Raw genomic sequence first — 25,545 nt, forward strand, 5'->3', positions numbered from 1 at the left:
GTCTATATTACGTTGCATAAAAATTGTTAAATGTCCTGATCTTTAAAAAAGTAACTGAAAATTTCTACCTTTCAATTCAATGTTAATTCGAAACTTATTTGGTTAAGATTAAAAAATTGCGAAAATCAAAATTCTTTTGAATATGAAATTCGCGTCTCTATCAAAAAACAATTTTGACTTTTTTTTATTTCTAGCATGAAAGAAAAAAAAAATTTAATTAAATTTTTAAATCAGTTGGATTTTTATTCAGGAAAACTAACTTTTAAGTCATAGATTAAGGATTTTCACGATAAGATTCATTCCCTAATTGTTATATCCATATTAGCGTGACTCAAAAACACCGACTATTTTTTATTGAAATTCGGATTTTTCATTTCTAAATTTTTTCCTTCTCGTGGCAACAGTAGTTTACATTTATAAAATCATAGCTATGCTGAAAATTTCAGCCCAAAATTTAAATATTTAAATGGCGCTCTAGAATTTAAAATATTAACTGATAATATGTACTAATACTTAGAATAAGTTTTTGTATTATTTCATAACTCAATTATTGTCATTTCACTAAAATATAACTTTTGCATAACCAAAAATATACAGGACAGTCTTAAACAATAAAATTTGGTAAGTTTTGAATATAAGCGAAAAAACCTAAAAATTGAATTAAAAAATAAAAAAGTATGTAAATAACTTATCATTTCTATTTTTCGGGTTACATTTTCATTCATTGTGATGCAAATTGATAATGAAAAAATCGAGAAGCTTTATTATTAATATTCAAGGGTCACTCGAAAACGTCTAAAAGGCAGCACTCGGAAACATTAAAAATTCTTGAGCAACGTTTAAATATTTAAATTTTGGGCTTAAATTTTCAGCGTAGTCATGATTTCGCGAATATAAGCTATTGCTGCCACGAGAAAGAAACAAATTTGAAATGAAAAATTCAAATGTCGATCATTTTTGATATTTTAAAACTCGTGAGCGACCTCTTGAAAATTTTTTATCGAGCTGATTTTTGGAGAGGCTTCTTAAAACATCGTAAACCAATCAATTTTCATAAAAGACTCGAAAAACATAATAGTCGGTTTTTTTGGGTTACCTTAATGCATATATATTTTCAGGTGTCAATGAACAATACGATAATGTTGAAAATGATTCTAAATATGAACATCTCGATAATTTTGAGGACAATGACAATACGGAAAATTCATGGTTACAATGGGGTAATGAATTACTTAATGAAGTTAAAAATAATCTGAATGATAATGGTTGTGAGGAAAATGCTCATCATAATGAAAGTCTGGTGAAAAAACTCTTAAGTGACATTAGAAGAATCCCGTTATGGTCTTGCATCTGCTATGAAAAATTTTCGACATTTGGGCGAATCCCAGCCTCTAGTGCATCTGTAGAAGGCGAAATAGCTCGGTTGAAACGAGGTCTTTTTAAAGTTAAAAAAGGTCTTAGAGTAGATAAGGCTGTAGAGAACCATATTAAATACCTTATCGGACGAATCACTGTGGTAGATGCTAATATTGAAGAGCATTTAGCTACCACAAACGAAGTGATTTGTGATAAAGAACCGTGTCCAGCATGTATACACGGTGATTTACCGTCAGGTAATCATTGTTGTATATTATGTAACAAGCCAGTACACGTTTTGATTCAATGCTCACTTCCTATCGACGGTGAAGAAGAGGGGTTCACTCAGAGACGGTTATGTCGAACTTGTAGTAATAGCAAATGTAATATTAACAAAAATAAAAATATTAGTGATAAAAACAATAATGTTAGTGGCAGTTGTGAAGTAAATGTTATAAATAATCATATCATTCATGAAGCTTCTAATAATGATCATAATTTTAAGGAAATTATTACTGAAAATGAAAATTATAACAGTTATGATAACTATACTATTAATAACAATAATAATAATAATGGTGATGATGATGATGTTGATGATGATAATAGTAATAATAATAATAATAATAATGGTGATAATAATGATGATAATCATAATATTAGTGCTAATAGTTGTGATAAAGATTTGATAGAAAACTGTGATAAATCCAGAGTAAAGTGTGTTCGATGTAACAAAAATTTGGATAATGCCATTTCTTTTGCGATTGATGATAGCGACGAAAATTATTTTGGATGTCGAGTTTGTTACCAATGCAACAAAATTGATAAAGGATTGACAAAACAAATGTTGGGTAAAAGGACTTATGAGAATTGGAGAGACGAAGGTGAACCTTATAGTGAGAAAAAATCTCGTTCGTTATATGTCGGAGCAAAATCTAAAAATATAATAGAAATGCTCCAGTTCCAGAAAAGTCGGGGCCTACCGATTTTGAAATACGGTGATTCAAAAGACTTACAAGCAGTAAGAATTAAAAATCGCCGTATAAGCGTACACAACACCTGTCCATTCGACAGTATATTTCAAATTCTGTTGGTTGCAGCATGTGATTTTCCATTAATTAATGAAAAAGTAATTACCAGTATAATAATTTTCTTTTTTTTTTGTTTGCAACTAGTTTTGGTACAGTAAATGAATAGATTTTCATCAAAATGTCATATTGATATAATTCCATAACAATAAGATGAATGCATAAATTATTTTTAGTCACTTCTACTAGTATGAAAAATTATAATAGGAAAAATATTCTTAACAGATTTATTTGTTAAATTAAAATTACATAAATATTTTACGAAAGTACCCTAACGGACCCAAATTACGGTAAATCTACCGAAAATTACGGAAATCCACAGTAAAATACCGATTTACTGTAAATATACGGCGTATTTTCCGCAAAAATACCAACTTATCGTAATTTACGGTAGGTTTCCCTATGTTACGGTGGATTTACCATAGTTTACGATTGATTTCCTGCAGTTCTACAATGGATTAGCCGTATTCTACAGTGGGTTTACCTGTGGTCCTATGATGTATTTTCCCATTTCCCACTGGACTTCTTAACTGTTTGGATTTACCATATTCTGCGGTGAATTTATTGTATTTTACGGATTTTTACATGACTGTATGTTTCGTTTCCATGGTTTTTCACGTTTAATTTACTGTATTTCACGGTGATTTGAACGTTTTTTTTTTCCGTAAACGAAAGACACGGTAGTGTCTCATGTCAAGTACATGTTCAAAGACAAATAAGTGTGTGTGCGTGTACATGGGCGGCGCGAGCTGATCATGTTTTTATACTAGAGTCTGAGCACTCATATTTCAAATGGATAGTTCTTTAAAAATATGGCTTAATAACATTTTTTACCTATTTACCCACATAAAAATCTTGTTCAAAGCTTGAACAAACCTGGTCTCAGATTCGATAGACGTTAGTGTCTTTTACTACCCATGTCTTGCTGCAGATACTTGTGGCAAGATTTCAATTTCCAGTCCAGTGCAAGCCTTACACAAAAAATTCGGTCCAGATTATAACTCAATTCTGGAGGAAGACTATAGTTGAAAAAAGTTGTCCATGGCCTACTCGAGATCTGCTCAAGGCCCAAAGTTGACCTTGAGCCTTAAGCGGATCTTGAGCGAGCCATGCCTAAGTACCTGCCGTAAGTTACTGGTGCAAGGAATGCGCCAGAAAATTTTCAACTGAACCGTATCTACAATATTTTCAATACTCTTGTGTACAATTCCTTGAGCAAGTCATGCACAAGTATTGATGACGATTTCTTGCTAAATGATCTTGCGGAAGACCCATACATAAAAGAAGACACTAGTGACTAGGTTTTTTGTCAATTTTTTGTTCTTTGGCTAACATTTATTGAAAATAACAGTGAACCTACCGTGAATTTACGGTAAACTACCATCAAATACGGTAGATATACCGTAAAATGCCGCAAACCTCTCCCAATTTACGGCAATTATACCACAAATTACCGTAAATTACGGTGGTTCGCACCGAATTTTTACGGTAGACTTATCGTAAAATACGGTAAATTACCGTAGATTTATGCTAAAAAAGGTCCGATAGGGTATAATTATTATTGTTTACGATAGTAGTAATAATAATTGAATAAAGATACAGAGCTTACAGAGACGCAGCTTTATTTCGTAAAAAATTCAAAAAATTTCCAAAGTAAATATATATGTATACTTATAAATACATGTCTTAACATTCCACTTAAATTCCTTCAAAATACTTAAATCATTGCTAAAATCTTTTCAGTTACTGTACCGATAACCTTTCATGAAAAATTTGATATTGAATAATATATAAGAAAATTAACGAATATTTAATTGACAGATGACTGTGGAAGAAGAGAATGATTTATTTCAACTCGTTCTTGATGCTTTAAAAAATAAATTAAGTATTAGAATGTACCGGCAGCGGGTTGAAATATTATCAAGGTATTTCAATGTATCGAGATCCGCAAACGAAGTTGATATGATTTCTTGTGAGGCTCAAGTCGGAAGCTTTGCAGCGAAATTATTTAACTTTCTTCCGAGTCTTAAAGAAACATTGAAATGCCCTCAAGGATGCCTATCTCGCACGATATCTCTGCCGGTAATTTCAATAATTGAGGATGCATTCAACAATTTTGAACATTTATTCGAAAATTATATTTTGAGACAATACCAATGCAATGGCATTGGTTGCAAGGAGAAAACAACATCGGAAGAAATCATTATAGGTATTCTTAAAGATGATATTTATATTCATTATGCACAAAGCGAGATGTGTTAGTGTAATTTAACTAAAGTGGAAAAGTGTTAGAGCGAAAAATGTGAATGAAAGTATCATTAATTAGTTATTCAATTATTTTATAAGGGCCTATCCATAACATATCGATAAAACATTACGCGTTTGATCAGTGATTTGACTCATAATTTTAGATGTAAACAAAGATCTTAAAAGAAAGGATTTCAGAATTCTCAAACCAATTCGAAATAAATTTAGCTTTGGGGGAATGTTTTGAGAATCGAAAATTTGCGATTTTTTTAAGGTTATTAAAAACGAATTTCTTGAATTCTACGACAGCAATAAACCCAAACTTTGATGTATTTTTTTCATTAGGCGCTGTTTGTCGAAAAAAATTGAATAAAAACTTAGATCGTACACAATTTTTGGGAAAAAATTTTTGAATTAGAACTAAAAAGAATAAGCCCATACAGAATTTTTTATCCCAAAATTTGTACAAACAACAGCACTATAAATAAAAATAAGATCATAAAATAGACGAATCATTTGAAATTTTCTCCCGAGAGATTGCGTACGATTTAAACTTTATTATGAATTTGTTCGAAAAATGAAGAGTTAACCAGGAAAAAAATACAACTAAGTTGAGACCAATCGAATAAGTATACTCAAAGAAATAATTTCTTGAGAATTTTCGGGAAATCATCATTATGTAAATCTCAAAAAATGATTCTAAAGCCAAATCTACTGCAATGATATCCAAGTGCACTAAGTTTTGATAAAGTATAATAATGTTGTCCATATACTTATATGTACATATATATATATATATATATATATATATATATATATATATATATATATATATATATATATATATATACATATAGATATAAATGTATATATGAATTGATACGATTCAAAAAAATTAACTATTTTTTTTTTCGAAGAGCCATACTCAAAAGTTTCAGTAAGATAAAAGAAGACACCTGTTAAAATTTAAGCCCTGAATATTAATATTAAGTACTCCCTCATTGCAATTTTTTATTTTCACCTTAAATTAGACGGAGGATTTTTGTTTTCAAAATAGGAATTTTGAAACTTATAGGCTAATTATCGTACTAGAAAGGTCGATACAGAGTCATGTTAGAAATTTATTGCCCTACAAGGAAGGTCTTTTATAATTTTTCGATAAATTTACTCTTTCAAAAGATATTCGACACAGAGTTTTGAATCATGGTAAATTTCAGTATTATTTAACGTTCCCAAAAATTATCAATTTTCAATTTCCAACACAAAAATGTATTGAACTTTCTAGTACATTCATTATCCGGTGAGTTATAAAATTCCAAATTAAAAAAAATAATTTTTTCGTGTCATTTAAATGGGAAATAAAAAATTGCCATCGGGGAGTACTTCATGCTAATATTAAAAGTTCATATCTTAACAAACGTCCCACAAAAACTTTTACATGTGTGTGCTTGAAAAGAAAAAAAAATTAAATTATTTTTTTAAATCGGTTTAGTATGTATGTCTACATTCTATGTTTATTTGCAGGGGATTTAGTCATTTTTGAACCCTATGCAAAAAACGGTGCACCGGTGATAAAAAAACTCAGGGACATTCCAAAACACTTTCGACGTCCAAATGATAGTAGGAGAATGAGCCTAGTGGGCTTAGTTCATTACTATCCGCCGACTTTGTGCAAAGTCAGAAGAAATAAAAATAAAAACGATACGGAGTGGAAACCTATAGGGCACTATGTGGCTGTTTGTTTGCGGCGCAATTCTTCATGGGTTCTGTACGACGACAGAAAAACTGATGAGAAGAGAGTTACTCAGAATTTTGAGGCGGAAGTAGCGCTTATAATGTATGCATTATATGAATAAAATTACCATCGATAGTGGCCATGTAAATAAAATTTTTTAACAACCCGTTCATAGAGTAAACTATTTTATGAAAATATAGAAGCCATTAGCTTCAATTTAACTAGAACAACCGAAAATCTTTTTATTCAACGCAGGCCTGATTTGTGCGCTTTATGAAGTCTGCATTGCGAACCCTCAACGGCTGTTTACCGACCGGTGCAAAAACGTTGAGTAAAATCAAAATAGATGTCCTCGACTTTCACCGGCGTTGTGAAAACTGAGTTGTGAAATAACATTTTACCACGCGTCTGAAGATTTTTAACTGAGCTCTATCTATTAAGCATCGTAAGAACTCATTAATGACTTAAAGTTTTTTGTGATAATCCATATTGAACAGCTAGTACACTAAATATGACTACTTCAATTCATCATATGAGAAGTAGGTTATACCGTGTGGTTGTGTTGTATTTATTTTGTTAATAAATATTGAAATTAGTAATTAAAACATTCGAGTGAATTTTAAATCAATCAAATATAAATTCTAAATTTTAAAGCCGATGGTTTGTTGTAATTTGCTGGGTGCACCGTGTCCCTAAGCAGCCACGGACATCGCTTCGCAGATTGTCATTAATCGCGTAAATCAGGCAATTGTTGAATAAATAGTAGTGCATAGTACGACACTCAGACAGTCTTTATCCGACAAGCGCAATGATTTCAGCACACGTCTCCGGGAAACGTATACGGGCCTTCGGACCGTGTATGTAACCTTACGACTCGTGTTAAACACATTGCCTTTGCCACAAAAAGGCTATCTAAGTATCCTAACTAGACAATATACTATTTTAAAATTTGGTGACTGTATAATAAAATTGTGAAGCATATTAAATACATGAGAATATAATTCAACGAAAACTATTCGAATGTATCGACAGCACGCAATGAGCATTTAACTTTCCTTACAGCGACAAAGTGCGCAGCGAATCAAATCCCTCGAATCTAGTTGCTTTGTGCTTGGTGTCCTCCAGTTAGCGTTGTACAGAATAATAAGTCGATAAAACTTTATTTGATGTACACGATTTAGCTGTATCGACAGTACTTGATGAGCGCTTAGTTCTATTTGCGAGCAAAAAGTACACAGCAATTTTCATCCCTTGGTTCTATATACTTTTTACTTGAAAATCGGGGAGCTAGCATTGTAAGGTATAATGAGTCTTTAAAACTTTATTTAATGTACACTCTTCAACTGTATCGACACCATTAAATAAAAACTTAATCGTATTTTCGACCAATACGTAGGCAGTGAATCAAATCCCTCGATTCCAACTGTTTTCTGCTTAGTAATCGTCAAGGAAGCATTGTAAGATATAATAAATTTATAGAATTTTTTTCTTCAATTTAGACTAATCAGCTGTACCGACAGAACTTAATAAGTATTTAATTCTCTTTGCGACAAAAATGTGCACGGCGATTCAAATCTTTTGAATCTGACCACTGTATGCTTGGTGGTCGTCGAGCTAGCATTGTATGTACATTAAAAACATTAAAAATTTTTTTACTCCGTACTCGTGAGCTGGATTGACAGCACTTGATGAGCACTTAATTCTTGTTGCGACAGAAATATGCGCAGCGATTTGGATCTCTTCATTCCGGCCACTCCGTGCATGGTGATCGTCAATCTAGCATTGTATGGACATTAAAAACATTAAAAATTTTGTTTGATGCATACTCTCGAACTGAAACGACAGCACTTAATGAGCACTTAATTTTCTTTGCGACAAAAATGTGCTCAGCGATTCAAATCTTTTGATTCCGACCACTCCATGCTCGGTGATCATCAATCTAACATTGTATTTACATTTAAAACGTTTGAAAATTTTTTTTAATGCATACTCTTGAACTGGATCGACAGCACTTAATGAGCACTTAATTCTCTTTGCGACAAAAATGTGCTCAGCGATTTAAAACTTTCGATACTTACCACTCTATGCTTGGTGGTCGTCGAGCTAGAATTGATCGCTATGTTAAATATGTTTAAAAATTTTTTTAATGCATACTCTCAAGCTGAATCGACAGCACTTAATGAGCACTTAATTCTGTTGCGAGAAAAATGTGCGCGGCGATTCCAATCTCTTGATTTCGCCCGCTCCATGCTCGGTGATCATCAATCTAGCATTGTATGCACATTTAAAGCGTTTAAAAATTTTTTTTAAAGCACACTCTCAAGCTGGATCGACAGCACTTAATGAGCACTTAATTTTCTTTGCGACATAAATGTGCTCAGCGATTCAAACCTTTCAATACCGACCACTCTATGTTTAGTGATCATCAATCTAGCATTGTATGCACATTTAAAGCGTTTAAAAATTTCTTTTGAAGCACACTCTCGAGCTGGATCGACAGCACTTAATGAGCACTTAATTTTCTTTGCGACATAAATGTGCTCAGCGATTCAAACCTTTCAATACCGACCACTCTATGTTTAGTGATCATCAATCTAGCATTGTATGCACATTTAAAACGTTTAAAAATTTTTTTTAATGCATACTCTCGAACTGGATCGACAGCACTTAATGAGCACTTAATTCTCTTTGCGACAAAAATGTGCTCAGCGATTTAAAACTTTCGATACTTACCACTCTATGCTTGGTGGTCGTCGAGCTAGCATTGTTCGGTATGTTAAATATGTTTAAAAATTTTTTTAATGCATACTCTCAAGCTAAATCGACAGCACTTAATGAGCACTTAATTCTTGTTGCGAAATAAATGTGCGCGGCGATTCCAATCTCTTGATTTCGCCCGCTCCATGCTCGGTGATCATCAATCTAGCATTGTATTTACATTTAAAACGTTTGAAAATTTTTTTTAATGCATACTCTCCGGCTGGATCGACAGCACTTAATGAGCACTTAATTCTTTTTGTGACAAAAATGTGCGCAGCGATTTAAAACTTTCGATACTTACCACTCTATGCTTGGTGGTCGTCGAGCTAGCATTGTTCGGTATGTTAAATATGTTTAAAAATTTTTTTAATGCATACTCTCAAGCTAAATCGACAGCACTTAATGAGCACTTAATTCTTGTTGCGAAATAAATGTGCGCGGCGATTCCAATCTCTTGATTTCGCCCGCTCCATGCTCGGTGATCATCAATCTAGCATTGTATTTACATTTAAAACGTTTGAAAATTTTTTTTAATGCATACTCTCCGGCTGGATCGACAGCACTTAATGAGCACTTAATTCTTTTTGTGACAAAAATGTGCGCAGCGATTTAAAACTTTCGATACTTACCACTCTATGCTTGGTGGTCGTCGAGCTAGCATTGTTCGGTATGTTAAATATGTTTAAAAATTTTTTTAATGCATACTCTCAAGCTAAATCGACAGCACTTAATGAGCACTTAATTCTTGTTGCGAGATAAATGTGCGCAACGATTCCAATCTCTTGATTTCGCCCGCTCCATGCTCGGTGATCGTCAATCTAGCATTGTATGCACATTTAAAACGTTAAAAAATTTTTTTTAATGCATACTCTCGGGCTGGATTGACAGCACTTAATGAGCACTTAATTCTTTTCGTGACAAAAATGTGCGCAGCGATTTAAAACTTTCGATACTTACCACTCTATGCTTGGTGGTCGTCGAGCTAGCATTGTTTTGTATGTTAAATATGTTTGAAAATTTTTTTAATGCATACTCTCAAGCTAAATCGACAGCACTTAATGAGCACTTAATTCTTTTTGTGACAAAAATGTGCGCAGCGATTTAAAACTTTCGATACTTACCACTCTATGCTTGGTGGTCGTCGAGCTAGCATTGTTCGGTATGTTAAATATGTTTAAAAATTTTTTTAATGCATACTCTCGAACTGGATCGACAGCACTTAATGAGCACTTAATTCTTTTTGCGACAAAAATGTGCTCAGCGAATCAAATCTTTTGATACCGACCACTGTATGCTTGGTGGTCGTCGAGCTAGCATTGTTCGGTATGTTAAATATGTTTAAAAATTTTTTTAATGCATACTCTCAAGCTAAATCGACAGCACTTAATGAGCACTTAATTCTTGTTGCGAGATAAATGTGCGCGGCGATTCCAATCTCTTGATTTCGCCCGCTCCATGCTCGGTGATCATCAATCTAGCATTATATTTACATTTAAAACGTTTGAAAATTTTTTTAATGCATACTCTCCGGCTGGATCGACAGCACTTAATGAGCACTTAATTCTTTTTGCGACAAAAATGTGTTCAGCGAATCAAATCTTTTGATACCGACCACTGTATGCTTGGTGGTCGTCGAGCTAGCATTGTTCGGTATGTTAAATATGTTTAAAAATTTTTTTAATGCATACTCTCAAGCTAAATCGACAGCACTTAATGAGCACTTAATTCTTGTTGCGAGATAAATGTGCGCGGCGATTCCAATCTCTTGATTTCGCCCGCTCCATGCTCGGTGATCATCAATCTAGCATTGTATTTACATTTAAAACGTTTGAAAATTATTTTTAATGCATACTCTCCGGCTGGATCGACAGCACTTAATGAGCACTTAATTCTTTTTGTGACAAAAATGTGCGCAGCGATTTAAAACTTTCGATACTTACCACTCTATGCTTGGTGGTCGTCGAGCTAGCATTGTTCGGTATGTTAAATATGTTTAAAAATTTTTTTAATGCATACTCTCGAACTGGATCGACAGCACTTGATGAGCACTTAATTCTTTTTGCGACAAAAATGTGTTCAGCGAATCAAATCTTTTGATACCGACCACTGTATGCTTGGTCGTCGAGCTAGCATTGTTCGGTATGTTAAATTTGTTTAAAAATTTTTTTAATGCATACTCTCAAGCTAAATCGATAGCACTTAATGAACACTTAATTCTTGTTGCGAGATAAATGTGCGCGGCGATTCCAATCTCTTGATTTCGCCCGCTCCATGCTCGGTGATCATCAATCTAGCATTGTATTTACATTTAAAACGTTTGAAAATTTTTTTTAATGCATACTCTCGAACTGGATCGACAGCACTTAATGAGCACTTAATTCTCTTTGCGACAAAAATGTGCTCAGTGACTTAAAACTTTCGATACTTACCACTCTATGCTTGGTGGTCGTCGAGCTAGCATTGTTTTGTATGTTAAATGTGTTTGAAAATTTTTTTAATGCATACTCTCAAGCTAAATCGACAGCACTTAATGAGCACTTAATTCTTTTTGTGACAAAAATGTGCGCAGCGATTTAAAACTTTCGATACTTACCACTGTATGCTTGGTGGTCGTCGAGCTAGCATTGTTCGGTATGTTAAATATGTTTAAAAATTTTTTTAATGCATACTCTCAAGCTAAATCGACAGCACTTAATGAGCACTTAGTTTTCTTTGCGACATAAATGTGCTCAGCGATACAAATCTTTTGATACCGACCACTCTTTGCTTGGTTATCGTCGAGCTAGTATTGTTAGGTATGCTAAATATGTTTGAATATTTTTTTAATGCATACTCTCGCGCTGAATCGAGAGCACTTAATGAGCACTTAATTCTCTTGGCGACAAAATGTGCGCAGCGATTGAAATCCCCTGATTCCGGCACGCTCCATGCTTAGTGATTGTCGAACTAGCATTGTTATGTATGTTAAATATGTTTAAAGTTTTTTTTTAAGCATTCTCTTAAGCTGGATCGACAGCACTGAATGAGCACTAATTATGCAGCTATGAGCCAATTTTCTATGCATTGTTAATTTGTACTTTTATATGGTACAATGCTAGCTTGCAGAGAAGCTAGCATTGTACCAATTTTCTCAGATCCAAATATAGCACTAAATTCCGTACACTGGCATTAAATTGGCACTAAATTAGCACTAAATTAATAAACAAAAATCGTGCGATTCTGCTCAAATGACAATGCTGGCTTTACAGACGTGAGGTAATTATGCGTGAAATTAAAATATTGACAAAGATTCTCAATCAATAAATATCAGGTCATAATTTTAATTAAGGAAATACTCAGATGATTGAATAACAGATATCTAGACACTGAACTGAGAAGTAGATATTTCGAAACGAGTCAGACTCAGGCATAACAAGCCTAAAACTCTTGAGACACAATAGTTAACGATATATAGATTTGCAACTGCAACTCTCGACGAATAGATATAAAATACAAACGTAATACGTTCTAGACGAATTGGGCTGTGGGGGTTTCTCTTGAGTATAGTATAAATAGAGAAAAGACTTGCAGTGAAGAAACTGCCTCGAGCGGATAACGAAACGTGATACTGATACTCAATAATAGGATTATATATGTATATATATATGTATTGTTAATTCAATAAAAATGTATGAACATAAAAAAAGAACATCTAAATTCAGGAGATATTGATTTCTTCTTTTCTATTAGAAATGCGCTAAAGTCTATACTGATATATTTCAATCAGCGAAATGGATTCTAATCTGAATAAAATCAATAGTGGAATTTATAACAATTTTTTTTTACTTAATGATTTTTTTCTTTCTAATAAAATTTATAAAGTTAAGGGTAATCAAGATAGAGCAATCATAGATAAGAGAATAAAAAAGTAATTAATGAAATATGAAAAGCATGCTGAAGTGCACTTTGAATGAGAATAATCTCTGAAAAAGTTCATTTACTTAAAGGATTTAAAGAGGCTAATTCTAAAGTCAATTTTAAGGCATTTCAGTAGTGTGACTTTTCCATTGCGGATTGAGATTAACCAAGAGGTCTTTTCTGCATTATAAATTTACGGTTGTTTTTTTTACTTTATTTTTTATTTTTTTTCCATTTTTATTTATAAATTTTTTACTATTATTATTACTGTTGTTATTTTTAATTTTAGTTTTACGTAGTTTTATTTTTATCAAGAACATTCCGTTATTTTTCTCACAGACTCAGTCTTTTGCATGTATGATGAAAATTACTGAAAGAAAGATCAAACTATGTGCCAGAAGAATGCTAATTTTCATCAAGAATGCGCTCTCATTTTTCACTGAGTCTTTTTTCAAAGCTAAAGAGCACTTGAGACTTGTGTGTCAAGGATTCAAAAAACGCGTTCTTAGAGCACTGTGCTATAGAATGAGAAAAAAAAAAGCTACGAGTTTATGACACACGTAAATATTGTGTACACAAGTTTTATTAATTCAATTGTTTTTTTTTATTAATTTTTGGTTATTTTAGTTATTTATTCTAGAATCTTTCAAGTTCAGAGTAGAATAACATGAAAAATAGTCTAGAAATTATAACGAGCTCAAAATGATCTATACAAATATTGACAAAAATTATCACTATGCTCACAAATAAGTGATTTGAAAAAATGTAATTTTTAAGAAACATGAAAAATTGATGCTTGGTCAAATTTGTTCTTACCTATTTTTGTGTGACTCTATAAAATTATATGCTAAATATCGTCATCAAAGAATTTGGCTCAACCTTTGCACAGAGCCTTCATTATTTTTCGATTAAAAGTTTAAATATTCCTTTTTTTCGGATGGTATCAAAAATTGATAACGATCAGGATTTTTGATACAACCACCAAAACAAAAAAAAGTTCAAACATCTAATGATGCGCCAAAAAATAACAGTGCAAATTTTGAATAAAATCACACGGAAAAAACGAATTTCGTCCTGATAACAAAAGACGGGATAGCGAAAGATTTTGTTATAATGACAAACATGATTAGCTTACAGTAACAAATGAAATTTTGTCGTAATTAAGAAGTCGATTTGTTATGAGAACACATGATGTTTATTATAATAATATCGCTGTATATTAAAGCCGGCATTTGCTACCGTAAGTAATCTTAGCTTATGATTACAAAAATTTCTGTTAATGCTACAAATTCATTCTGTTACTTTAACGAATCAGTTTTTTTATTGGAACACAACAGTCTTGTTACAGTTACAAACCGTTGCTTGGCCCAATGAAGAATTTGCTAGCATTACAAAAACATTGTGATCCCAACGAATGCTTCGTTATCCGTATATTAAGGCAGAATTTTGTTACCGTAAGTTATCTTATCTTGTAGTCACAAAAAATTTTTTTCCGTACAGACAGAAATTTTTTGGAGAGTATAACCATAAATATATTTATAAAGGATCTATCTGAAAATCGGAACGTTTTCCACGGTACGAAAAAAAAAAAGAAAAGAAAATTAAATAGTCTACTGGATTGAAGTTTCTGAAATATTTCGCAGGTCAGCCGATAATTGCAGGCCACCTCAAACTACCCTTTAAATAAACTTTAGAGTCAAATTACATTAATTATTTTTATTTTCGTTGCGTAAAAACGTTTCGATATTCAGGTACATTATAAAGGACTAAAATTGTCAGTCATCATCGCGCTCGCTATTGAAAAGTTAATAATTTAAAAACTTTTGTTGTGAAAATTGTTTGTTATTAATATAAATAAAAACATTTTTGTTTTAATTTAATAAAAAATTTGATAAAATTATTTGAAAGTTGTATAATGTGATGACATGTATCAAATTTCCATTGAAAATCGGTTTATGCATAATTAAATTTACATACAAAAGCTTAGTAAATTCACCCGCATAGTTTCCGTTTGTATGTGGTAGTCTACTGACCACAGAATTTGAGAAGGACCGGCAGGTATATAATATACGTTTATACGCAGAGAAAAGCAAGTGAAAGTGAGTAAATGCGGGATTGCAAAATTCAGTTCTCTCAAACTTATCCCTCTGTACAGAATAATGCTTTTGGTAAACTGTATTCTCAATCATCCAATTGATGGGCTCCATTTCACTCCATACAAACTCTCTAAATATCACACTCTATACTATAATACAACTAACACTGCACATCCAACTTCACACCTATACTGCTCACATTCAGTGTTCGTTACAATGCAGCAACATCACAAAAGAACTATTGTGCGGATATTAACGTACTCTAGTTCCAATAAATCCATTAGGACAATCTATTAATTTCAAGAGAAAGGAATTCAGTAGCTTATAAATAATGAGACGTCCCGGTTCAGAAATGAAGCTTGATTTAGACTTGGTACACCAAGTCGAAACTTAGAGCTGTTTTTCACGAGACACATTCGACTTTTTTTTAACGGAGATATGAAAAACATTGAGTTTTCACATGCACCTGAAAACAGAAACGTTTTTCGTGCAACAAAAATGAAAAAATTTATATAATTTGAATTTTGACTGCTTAAAGTGACTTAAGGGGTAGTTGAGGGTGGCCTACAATTTTCGGCTGATATACTAGCACCTATGTGAAATATTTCAAAAATTAAGATCCAGTAGATTGTTTACTGTTTATTTCATTGTTTTATTTTCGTTACGCGAAAAAAGTTCCGATTTTCAGGTACATGTTTACACCTCAATTTACACGAAAAAAAATTTACTGTTGCTGCAACAGGAAATTTTTTTCCGTGTAGACCGAACTGGCTTACTTATTCTCGATTTAAGACGAAAAAGTTTAAATCAAATCGATATTGACTTGGTTATTCAACTTAAATTATAAGGCGAAAAAGTAAAAACTAAGGTAAAATAATTTTTATATATTTTGAAATATATAAAATACACTAAAAAATAGTGCTTGATTTTGACTCGGTGGAGCAAGTCAAAAGTCAGGTGAATGGCTGTCGTGCTCGAAGTGAAGATGAATATTCCAACTAAGATCAAAAAATACAAATAAGTTCAAATTAAGATGAAAAAAATTTTAAAAGTTGACAAAAATTTAATTCAAGTCGAAAAAGTCGAGATATCGGAAAATCGTCGGCGACCCGGGATAAAGTTTTATTTTTGACCCGGAATGGCATGAAAAAAATTTCCTATGTCAAAACTAAATAAAAATTCAGATGGAAACTCATGGTGTCCTATGCGATTTTTAGACTAAATTATTAAATAGCATAAATGGACTCCTATGTAGGATTTTCGAGAACTTCATTTCCATAGAAGAAACTCATCTGGAAAACTATGAGTGCCTGGACTTGTAGTTTGAATATTTTTTAAAATTAAAAAAATAAAGTTATCTCATATTTTATTATAAAAAAATGAGTGTTTGACGAAACTAAAGCCCTCACAATAATCTAACGATCTTTAAAAACTTTTTATTTGTAATTTCTAACGCTTGAAAAAGTTTATTTATTAATCATTAATAATTTGAAAAATAAAAAGAAAATAATAATGAAAAGAAAGACTTATCGTACCCTCAAGATATTTTCTTTACAACAAAAAGAAGATTAATAGAGTTAGCTTGAAAATAAAACATAATTCAAAAGCTATTTACATCATGATAACTGACTAAAGAAATGATGATTGTTGTCAAGTACCGTCTAAAGGCAGTCGTGGAAACTGATAATAAATTACATTTTAAAAATAAAAATATTTAAAACGATAAAAAGTGGCGGAGAAAAATCATCTTTGTGTTAAAAATAACTTTTCATCTTTAATATGAGTGTCATAATATATATATTTATATATATCGTATAATAAAGACAGTTAGATAGTGATACTAGTGATAGTAAAGTATGTGAATGAGTTTGAACGGACATAGAACTGGTTGGTGAAGAATGTCTGCTATTTATTCTCGTCACGTCGTCGAGGTGAAAAATAAAATGAACGTCTCTGCGTAATCCGTTGCTATCTGTGTGCATTGCAGCGGATACCAAAAGAGGATAGTATGTATTATATAGATAGATAGAGAAAAGTGTACTAAAGTAAAAGAAAATAAAAAAAAAATATATAAAGTACAAAAAGAACAAAAAATAGATAAAATAAGGGATAGAGATAGGAAGATAAGTGAGAAAAGGATACTTTGGTCTCTTCTGTATACTGAGTGCAAGTATCGATTTTATTTCGCTGGTCGTGTGTCGCGTGCGCGGAAGCTTTTGAGTTTTCGAGACATGACGTTATTGATACTTCTATGGTCAGAATAGGTGTTACTATTGTATATATATATATATATATATATATATATATATATATATATATATATATATATATATATATATATAGAACAGCCTGTAGTATGAAAGCAAGAGTGGGGGGGGGGGGGTTTACGTGTATAACTTATTGGGAACTAGTAGTCAAGGACGATATTGGTCAGGCATTATACTATAAAAAGAGTGGTGTTAAAAATGGGCTCAATTTAACACCGCGCGGTGTTAAAATGAAATAACGCCGGTGTCATATCTCTGTGTTAAAATACCGGTGTTAAATCGGTGTAATAAAAATACCACGTATAGAAATTAGAAAAAAAATTATTTCTTATAAAAAAATATAAAAATTTAATGAATATTATATCTGGTTAAAATTTAAATTTTGCTATGTACTTATTTAAATAATCATTTATGTTATACGTAATTTATTTAAAAATTACACTATTTTACGCCTACGATTTCAATCACAAATAATTTAATTAATAATAAAAATACTGTTTAACTGTAGTGATCGTGTAAGTAAAAATATTCACATAGTAAAACATTTTTCACACCGAAAAATATTTTAAAACCGGGAAATTTAATTTTTTTTAACACTGGTAAAGAATATTTCCACCGGCAACCGTGTTATTTTCACACCGCTTTCGGGGGTAAATTTAACACCGAAAATTTTAACACCTACACCGCCTGGATCTACCCTGGTTGTATTTACGGTGTAGTTATTATCACGGTATATTCATTTGTTGTAAATTTGGTAAGAACTGAGAGGTTTAAATTAGAAGATTTAATTTTGTTAGACAGTTGACACTTTCTGAAGACAAACTTTTTTTTCTATTGAATTTTTTTCAAGAGAAGAAGAAAAAGTATAAGACTTTAAGTACATGATACACTATCGAGAAATCCTTGAGGAATGGTCAAGTACATTTGAAGAAAAAAGAAAAATTTTTATTTTCAAGATGAATTTCTTTGGTATACTTAGCACGTTTTAGAAGATTTCAAGTAATTGCTCGGCGTAGTGCAGCGATAATAAATAAAAAAAAAATACTGTATTGACCAATACGAATAAGGAAACGGATGAGTCGAATGTAATACCTTCGGAAATTGATTATTGCAGATTAGTAAGAGGAATAAGTCTCGTGGATATAAAGCTCGTTAAATGAAGAGACAAAAAACGAGAAATTGCGAGACGAAAAATTTTAATCAACGTCAATAAATCTGTTATATTCTTATAACTGTAAAAAAAGTCGTCAAAGGCGAGCTGATACTTTCAATCTGAGATTGGACGTATTAATTATCCGGTTTATATAAATATACATTTTAAGCTACTTATAAATTGATTTTATTAAAACTTTTGTTTCTAATTGCAAAATTTAGTGATTAACTGACAGTCAGATAAATGATTTCTTAATAAAAACTGACATACCCACCCTTAATAATTTTTTAATGAATATAAATTATAAACAAAAAACTAGTCTTCAAATCGTCAAGATTCTTTAAGCCTCTGAGTCGTAAAATAGGGAAATGAAAGTACTTCTAAGCAATTTAAATGGCTTTTATAACTAGTTCAATGAGTGAGAAGAAATTAAAGGGGCTTATTAATAATAAGGTTTGATTTAATAGCCAACATGTATTTTTAGTAAAGAAAAAAAAATTTTTTAAGGTGAAAAAATACATATCAATACTGCCATTCTAATACGTCGTATCCCACAAAATTTGACATTTTCACTTTTTATGAAAAATGTAATCATTGTAACAATGTGCAGCTTATGTCAAAATTTTAGAGATCAAATTGTTTATTTAGTATTTTTAAATAAATATTCTAATGTGTCGTATCCCACACGCAGACTTTCGCGCCATTCTAATATATCGTGTCTCACATTCACATAGGTTCAGTCACGCTTAACATTTTCAATTTTAAGTTAATTTTAAGGAAGCAATTAACGACATCAGTAAGAAGGTAATTATGCATGATTTTTGACTCTTCTTACAGCATATAATTCAAAATTATTTATTCACTACAAATGCCTGTATTTTATGAAGAACTTTTAAAATAAATTTGTAGGTTATATCAATGTAAACATGATACGAATAGCTTTCTTTGCCGACCGTGAAACGTTTTTATCGACTCCTGAAAAATTTCCCAAATGTGGGATACGACGTATTAGAATGGCAGTATCGATATGCATCCCATGGGAGAAAGCAGGCAGAATGTGGGTCCAAGCAGAACTACGATCTTCTCAAATAAATTATTTGTAATGATCATAATGATTGATGTATATTAACTATGAGTCCAAATATGATTTATAATATTTTCTGAAAATGAATCAGTGAAAAGTGCTGTAAATCAGTGAATATTCACTGCATAAACAGTCTCCAGTATACCACTTATTCAATCAGTGGTATATTTGGAAATTTTTATGCAGTAAATATTCTCTGATTTGCAGCACTTTTCACTGATTTATTTTGAGAGAGTACAATTTGATTATTAGAGCCAAAATAATTTTCCAATAAAATTTAAAAAAACAATTTTTTATAGAAATTGAAACTTTTGTAGAATTTAAAAAAATTTAATTTCTATATCAAATCTTACAACAATCAGTTGAAAATCTATAAGATTCATCAACTTATATTTTAAATGAGAGATGGACTTCCAACTAAATTTATATTTCATTATGGAAACCCGTAAAAAAAATATATATGTAAAAAACGATAACAATAAAAAAAAATTTAGAGCGATCATAAAGCACACCAGCGCTTTCGCGCTTGAGGTGTGCAATTATATCCATGTGAAATGACTGTTGGGTATTTAATATTAATTACAAAAATAAAATGCTGGTAGTTGGAAAAGATAAAGTTACAATAAAAACAATTTGTAACGTTTTGATGAATTTACTCTACTGAAATTGATAACTCAGCTTTTGCAGTGCATGGCAGTGTTATTACGAATTTCCTCTCACTATCTCACATATCGTACTGTACGTACCTCTTATATTTCCGAGAAACCAGAAAGGTCGAAATCCAGTAACAACACGCGGTAGAGCAATATTCCGAGTTGCCCAGCCGCGAATCATCTAGTTCGAATTTCGTTCGCAATATCGGATGCTGAGTTCACGACCTTTGTGTATACTCTGTCTGTACACATGTACGATTACGGAAGCACATATAAGAATGTAGTTATTGGTTTTGATCATTGTTATTAACTTGGGCACTGCTATGTTATTTTTTATACATGTTTTTTTCCATTACAAATAATAATAATAATACTACTATTACTGCTAATAATAACAATAATGTTGCTTACAAAAAAAAAAAAAATGAAATATAAACTAATGACCTTAGATAGCTTATTAACGTCCCACTAAAAAACTCAAAAATTATAAATATAAAGAGTAGTTATTGGTCTCGATATGACTTTTAAAACTCGAATTTTTACAAATCCCCAATTTTTACATTTTTTTAAGGCACGCGCGCGCACGTGTGTGTGTGTGTATTAATATTTAACATTAGTCCAAATAAATTCGAGTATAGAGAAACTCAGAAATTTTCTACTTTGGCATTTTTTGAAGAAACTGAAGTTAGCCGACGTCTAATAATTTTTGAAATTTTTTTAAAACTATAAATTATAAAAAAAAAAAATTTTTTAAAATTACACTTGTAGTTTTTTTAAATAATTTTTTTTACACTATGATTCAATTCTCCTCTTTATTGGATAGCATTTTTTTCGATGTTTATTAAAACTTTGTACAACGTTTCGTCAGTTTCCGATTTCGTCAATTCGATGTTTTTATAAATGAGTACCTGAGGAAGTCAGGAAACTGACGAAACGTTGTACAAAGTTTTAATAAACATCGAAAAAATTCTATCCAATAAAGAGGAGAATCGAATCATATTGTATAAAAAATGGATAAGAACCCTATCAACTTTTTTTTTATATGTGCATGTTTTTAGTTTTTTTTTTTAACTTCCCGCTAAGAAAATTGCAAATTTTCAAAAAAGGGAAGTTATTGGTTTCGGTCCGATTTTCGAAAATCGAGTTTTCATCAGATGTCGACGTTTTGAGGTCCTAGGAAACTATTCTGACTATTCCCGGGTGGACGTCCGTGTGTGTGTGTGTGTGTGTGTGTGTGTGTGAACTTTTTTTTGTCCGACGATATCTTTGGAACGGATGAACCGATTTGAACGTACTTGGTGGCGATCGAAAGAGCTCACCAAAACTTAGTCTTGATTAGATTTTGGGGTAAATCGGTCATGTAGTTTACAAGTTATAGAAAGAATAAGAATTAAAATTTTTTTTTTATTTTAGTTTTTTATTGATTTCTCAGAAACGACTTATACGATCAACTTCAAAATCTAATCAGCTCTAGAACTCAATAAAACGCGTCGATTGCCGCCTCAACCATCAAAATCGGTTCATTCGTTCGTGAGATATCGTGGGCAAAAGAAATGCCAAAAAACGGTTTTTTGCAAATATCTTTGAAACGACTTAACCAAACAATTTCAAAATTTGATCAGCTCTAGAACTCAATAAAACACGCCGATTGCCGCCTCAACCATTGAAATCAGTCGATTCGTTCGTGAGATATCGTGGGAGAAAGAAATGCTAAAAACGGTTTTTTTCGAAAAGAATGGGATACAATAGTATTTTCGAGCTCGAAGAGCTCGAAAATGTACTCACAATGTTTTCGAGCTCAAGGAGCTCGAAAACAGCGGGAAGTTTTGGGGCTGGCCCGCAGGGTCAACCGATAGACAGATTTTTTTTTTTTTAAATTTAATTGTTGAAAACAAAATCCGAAAATTGTTGATTGTCTGTTAACTTCAGGATCAAATTTTTTGTGCCTTATATTCTCAGACTCTCACTCAGTAACGTGTAACTTTGAAACGATTGGACATCTATGATTATTCAAATTTTGCGCGATTCATCTCAAGCGGCACAAAAAAAAATTTTTTCGTCTTTTTAATATTAAGTTTTCCTTAACAATGAGTTATCCAACAACTAATTGTTTATTCCAAATAAAAAAAAAAAGCATATTCTATTCTATTGCTCAAATATAATTTTTTCTAAAGGTAATTTTTTTTTTTTTTTTTTTTTTTTTTTTTCAAAAAAATATTACTGTTACTTCATAGTTTGTAATTACTCGCTATCATTAAAAAATAAATTATTTTTTACGTATTGTTGACCTAAAGAAAGTGATCCTGAAGTTAGTATACAATTAACAATTTTTGAAATTTTTGTTCAATAAATGAATTGCAAAAAAAAAATAAACTAAAAATATGCACATGTAGAAAATTCTAAAAACTACAGGTGCAATTTTTTCAAATATTTTTATTTTTACAATTTATCGTTTTTAAAAAAATTCAATAATTATTAGAGGTCGGCAAACTCCAGTATCATAAATAAAATAAATAAATATATAAATAATAGTATAAACTTTGTAATAAATAATTTTTCAAGTTTCAAAAATCAATAAATAATTATTTGAACAAAAAAATAAAAACTTACAGTTCGGGACTTGGAGCTGAATTTATCGGAGCTTAAACCGGAAACCGAATTTTAATAACAAAACAATCACTCACAATAAATTACACTGATTAAAATTATTTACACAAACTGAACACTGATATTAATTATAACACACAATCACTCACGAAAAACAATTTCTAATTTAAAAATAAAAAATTGACGAATAAACTTTTTAAAATGGCGACACAAAAAAATCAAAAAACTATACTCGTTACACGATAAAAAAAATTTACAACTGCACACATATAATCACTGATAATTTTCACACACTGATATATAAATAATAGTTATCAAAAGTTATTTGCTCCCATTTTTAATTATTAAAACAACCAACAACGAATAAGATCCTGGTTAGCAGACAATTAACAATTTTCGAATTTTTTTTAAACAATTTAATTTAAAAAAAAAAATAAAAAGAAAAATATGCACACACAAAAAATTTTAAAAACTACAAGTGCAATTTTCCTAAATATTTTTTTTTAAGTTTGTTGCTGAAAAAAAAAATCCAAAAATTATTACGATCCTGAAGTTGGCAGACAATTAAAACTTTTTGAATTTTGTTTTCAGCAATTTAATTCAAAAAAAAAAAAAAACTAAAAAAATGCCCATGTAGAAAATTACAAAAACTGTATGTGCAATTTTTCAAAATATTTTTTCTTTTAATGTATCGTTTCAAAAAAATATCCAAAAATTATTAGACGTCGGCTGATTCCAGTATCATCAACGACTACCGGTAACCGAACAATAGCAAAGACGCTGAGACAAATTAATGAAGTTTTTTTTTATTTATATTCCAAGAACCGATTAAATTATTATCACATAACGTTAGTCTAGTGATAGAGAATACTTAGAGACAAAAGCTTATATTTATTTATACGGAAATACTGTAAATTTATTTATTTAATTGCGAACTAGACGCGATGTAAGTGACTACGATAGCGGCAATATGAAGTCAGACACAAACTACTTGCGCAGTGTAGCGACCGTTGGGATGACTTGCGCAGTGGAAATGAAATGTTGCGATGCGCGTGCGCCTGAAGCTTCTCTACAAGCGTTGTGGGTCAGTCAGTCTCCCACTTATTCGAGATTCTCAATATTCTCATTGTCTTTGTAATCTATACCCGTGAAAATTATTTATTTAATTATTGTGCAATTAAATTATAAATATTCGTCACTTAAGAATCTTTTTTTGTGACATGAAAAATATTTTAGAATATTAATTTATGTGAGTGAGTGGTTTTAAGTTTTGATATAAATTAAATTCAGTGCCGGCTTAGTGTACATTCCGCGTTACTGTGCGCCATGTTGATTGTTGGAGTTTTAATTGACTAATTAAATTTAAAAATTGTCTTCATCTTAAAAAAAATTATTTCCGAGTGATTATTGAGTTGAGTGATTAATTATTTTTATAAATTTTAATTATTTAGTGAATGTTAGTGTATTTACTGTATTAATTTGTGCATGGACGCGGATTCGCAGCAGAGAATGAAAAAGGCGGGAAGAGTGAGTAAATTAAAAATTTTTTTTTTTTAAATTTAATTTTTTTAATATAAAAAATTATTGAGTAATTATGACTTTTAATTATGATTTCGTTATTTGCTTGAAATGCAAACATTTATTTAAATTATTTGAAAAATTGAATTTCAAATTCTCCCGCGAGTTTTACCCAGGGGCGTTCTATTCAAAATGGCGTAAATGTAAACACGTATAAAGGGTTTATTTATTTTTTTCATGGATAAATAATTAATTTATTTACAATTATGAATCAATGGAACGAATTAAATATTGATGATAAAAATTATTTAATTACAATCATTACTATCAATAACCAATGGGGAATTACGACAACAAAATTATTATTGCGACAATTATTTATTGAATCACTTTTATTGACATAACCATTGATAGATTTCTAGTAAGTTTATATTTTAATTAATGTAAGTAAGTAAATATTATAATTACTTTGTAATCATTTAGAATTTATACCAATTCGTCAACAACAATATTTTTTAAATTTAAATAATTAATGTTATGAGTGGGAATTTAGCAGACAGACAAATTTAAAATTATAAATAATTACGGTAAATAATTACAAAAATAATATTTATAAAAAATGCACTTACTAATTTAAAAATTTTTTGAATGCGCATTTTTAAAAATTTTATTTTATTAATTATTTACTCGGTTTAATAGTAATTTTAAATTTGTCTGATATCTGCCACATTCATGAATGATCCTGAAGTCAGCAGACAATTAAAACTTTTGCATGCCTTAAGCGCGAGCGTAGGTATGCTCTACTCTCGCCTAAAAATTAAAAACTGGGTTCCGTCAGAGTTTTTTTTAAATAAATAATAATATAGTGGTTAAAGTAGGTCAGCCTTCATACCACAATTAAAGAAAACATCAATGGTCATTTTTCTAAACAATAAACAGCTGGTCCAACCCACAATTTAGATAAAAAATGAATTTTTTAGAAAAAAATCCTGTAAAATACATGTAACACTCTTCTTGTAATCACCATAACTTTCGAAAAACAAAACGAATTTTTTCACATTTTATTTCAATATATCCGTAAATT

The 25,545-nt window shown here is 30.9% G+C and overlaps 1 protein-coding gene and 1 long non-coding RNA gene across 4 annotated transcripts in view; one reads left to right on the plus strand and one right to left on the minus strand.

The window, feature by feature from the left end:
* Window positions 1-25,545, minus strand: part of LOC130667515 (TWiK family of potassium channels protein 9-like) — a 345,622-nt gene that overhangs the window by 165,286 nt on the left and 154,791 nt on the right. The window contains exon 1 of one of the 3 annotated variants that reach the window (XM_057469145.1): window positions 22,947-23,264. The exons of the other annotated variants lie outside the window; for them this stretch is intronic. The gene's annotated coding sequence lies outside the window, so the exon portion shown is untranslated. Of the gene's footprint in view, window positions 1-22,946; window positions 23,265-25,545 lie in introns of those variants that run through there. 3 annotated transcript variants of the gene reach the window in all.
* The window catches only part of LOC130667519 (uncharacterized), a 118,358-nt gene continuing 116,846 nt past the window's right edge, over window positions 24,034-25,545 (plus strand). Inside the window, exon 1 of the long non-coding RNA XR_008989851.1 lies at window positions 24,034-24,470. This is a non-coding gene — a long non-coding RNA (uncharacterized LOC130667519). The remainder of the gene's footprint in view (window positions 24,471-25,545) is intronic.

Source organism: Microplitis mediator, chromosome 5 (genome assembly GCF_029852145.1).
Source record: "Microplitis mediator isolate UGA2020A chromosome 5, iyMicMedi2.1, whole genome shotgun sequence".
NCBI classification, from domain to species: Eukaryota; Metazoa; Arthropoda; class Insecta; order Hymenoptera; family Braconidae; genus Microplitis; species Microplitis mediator.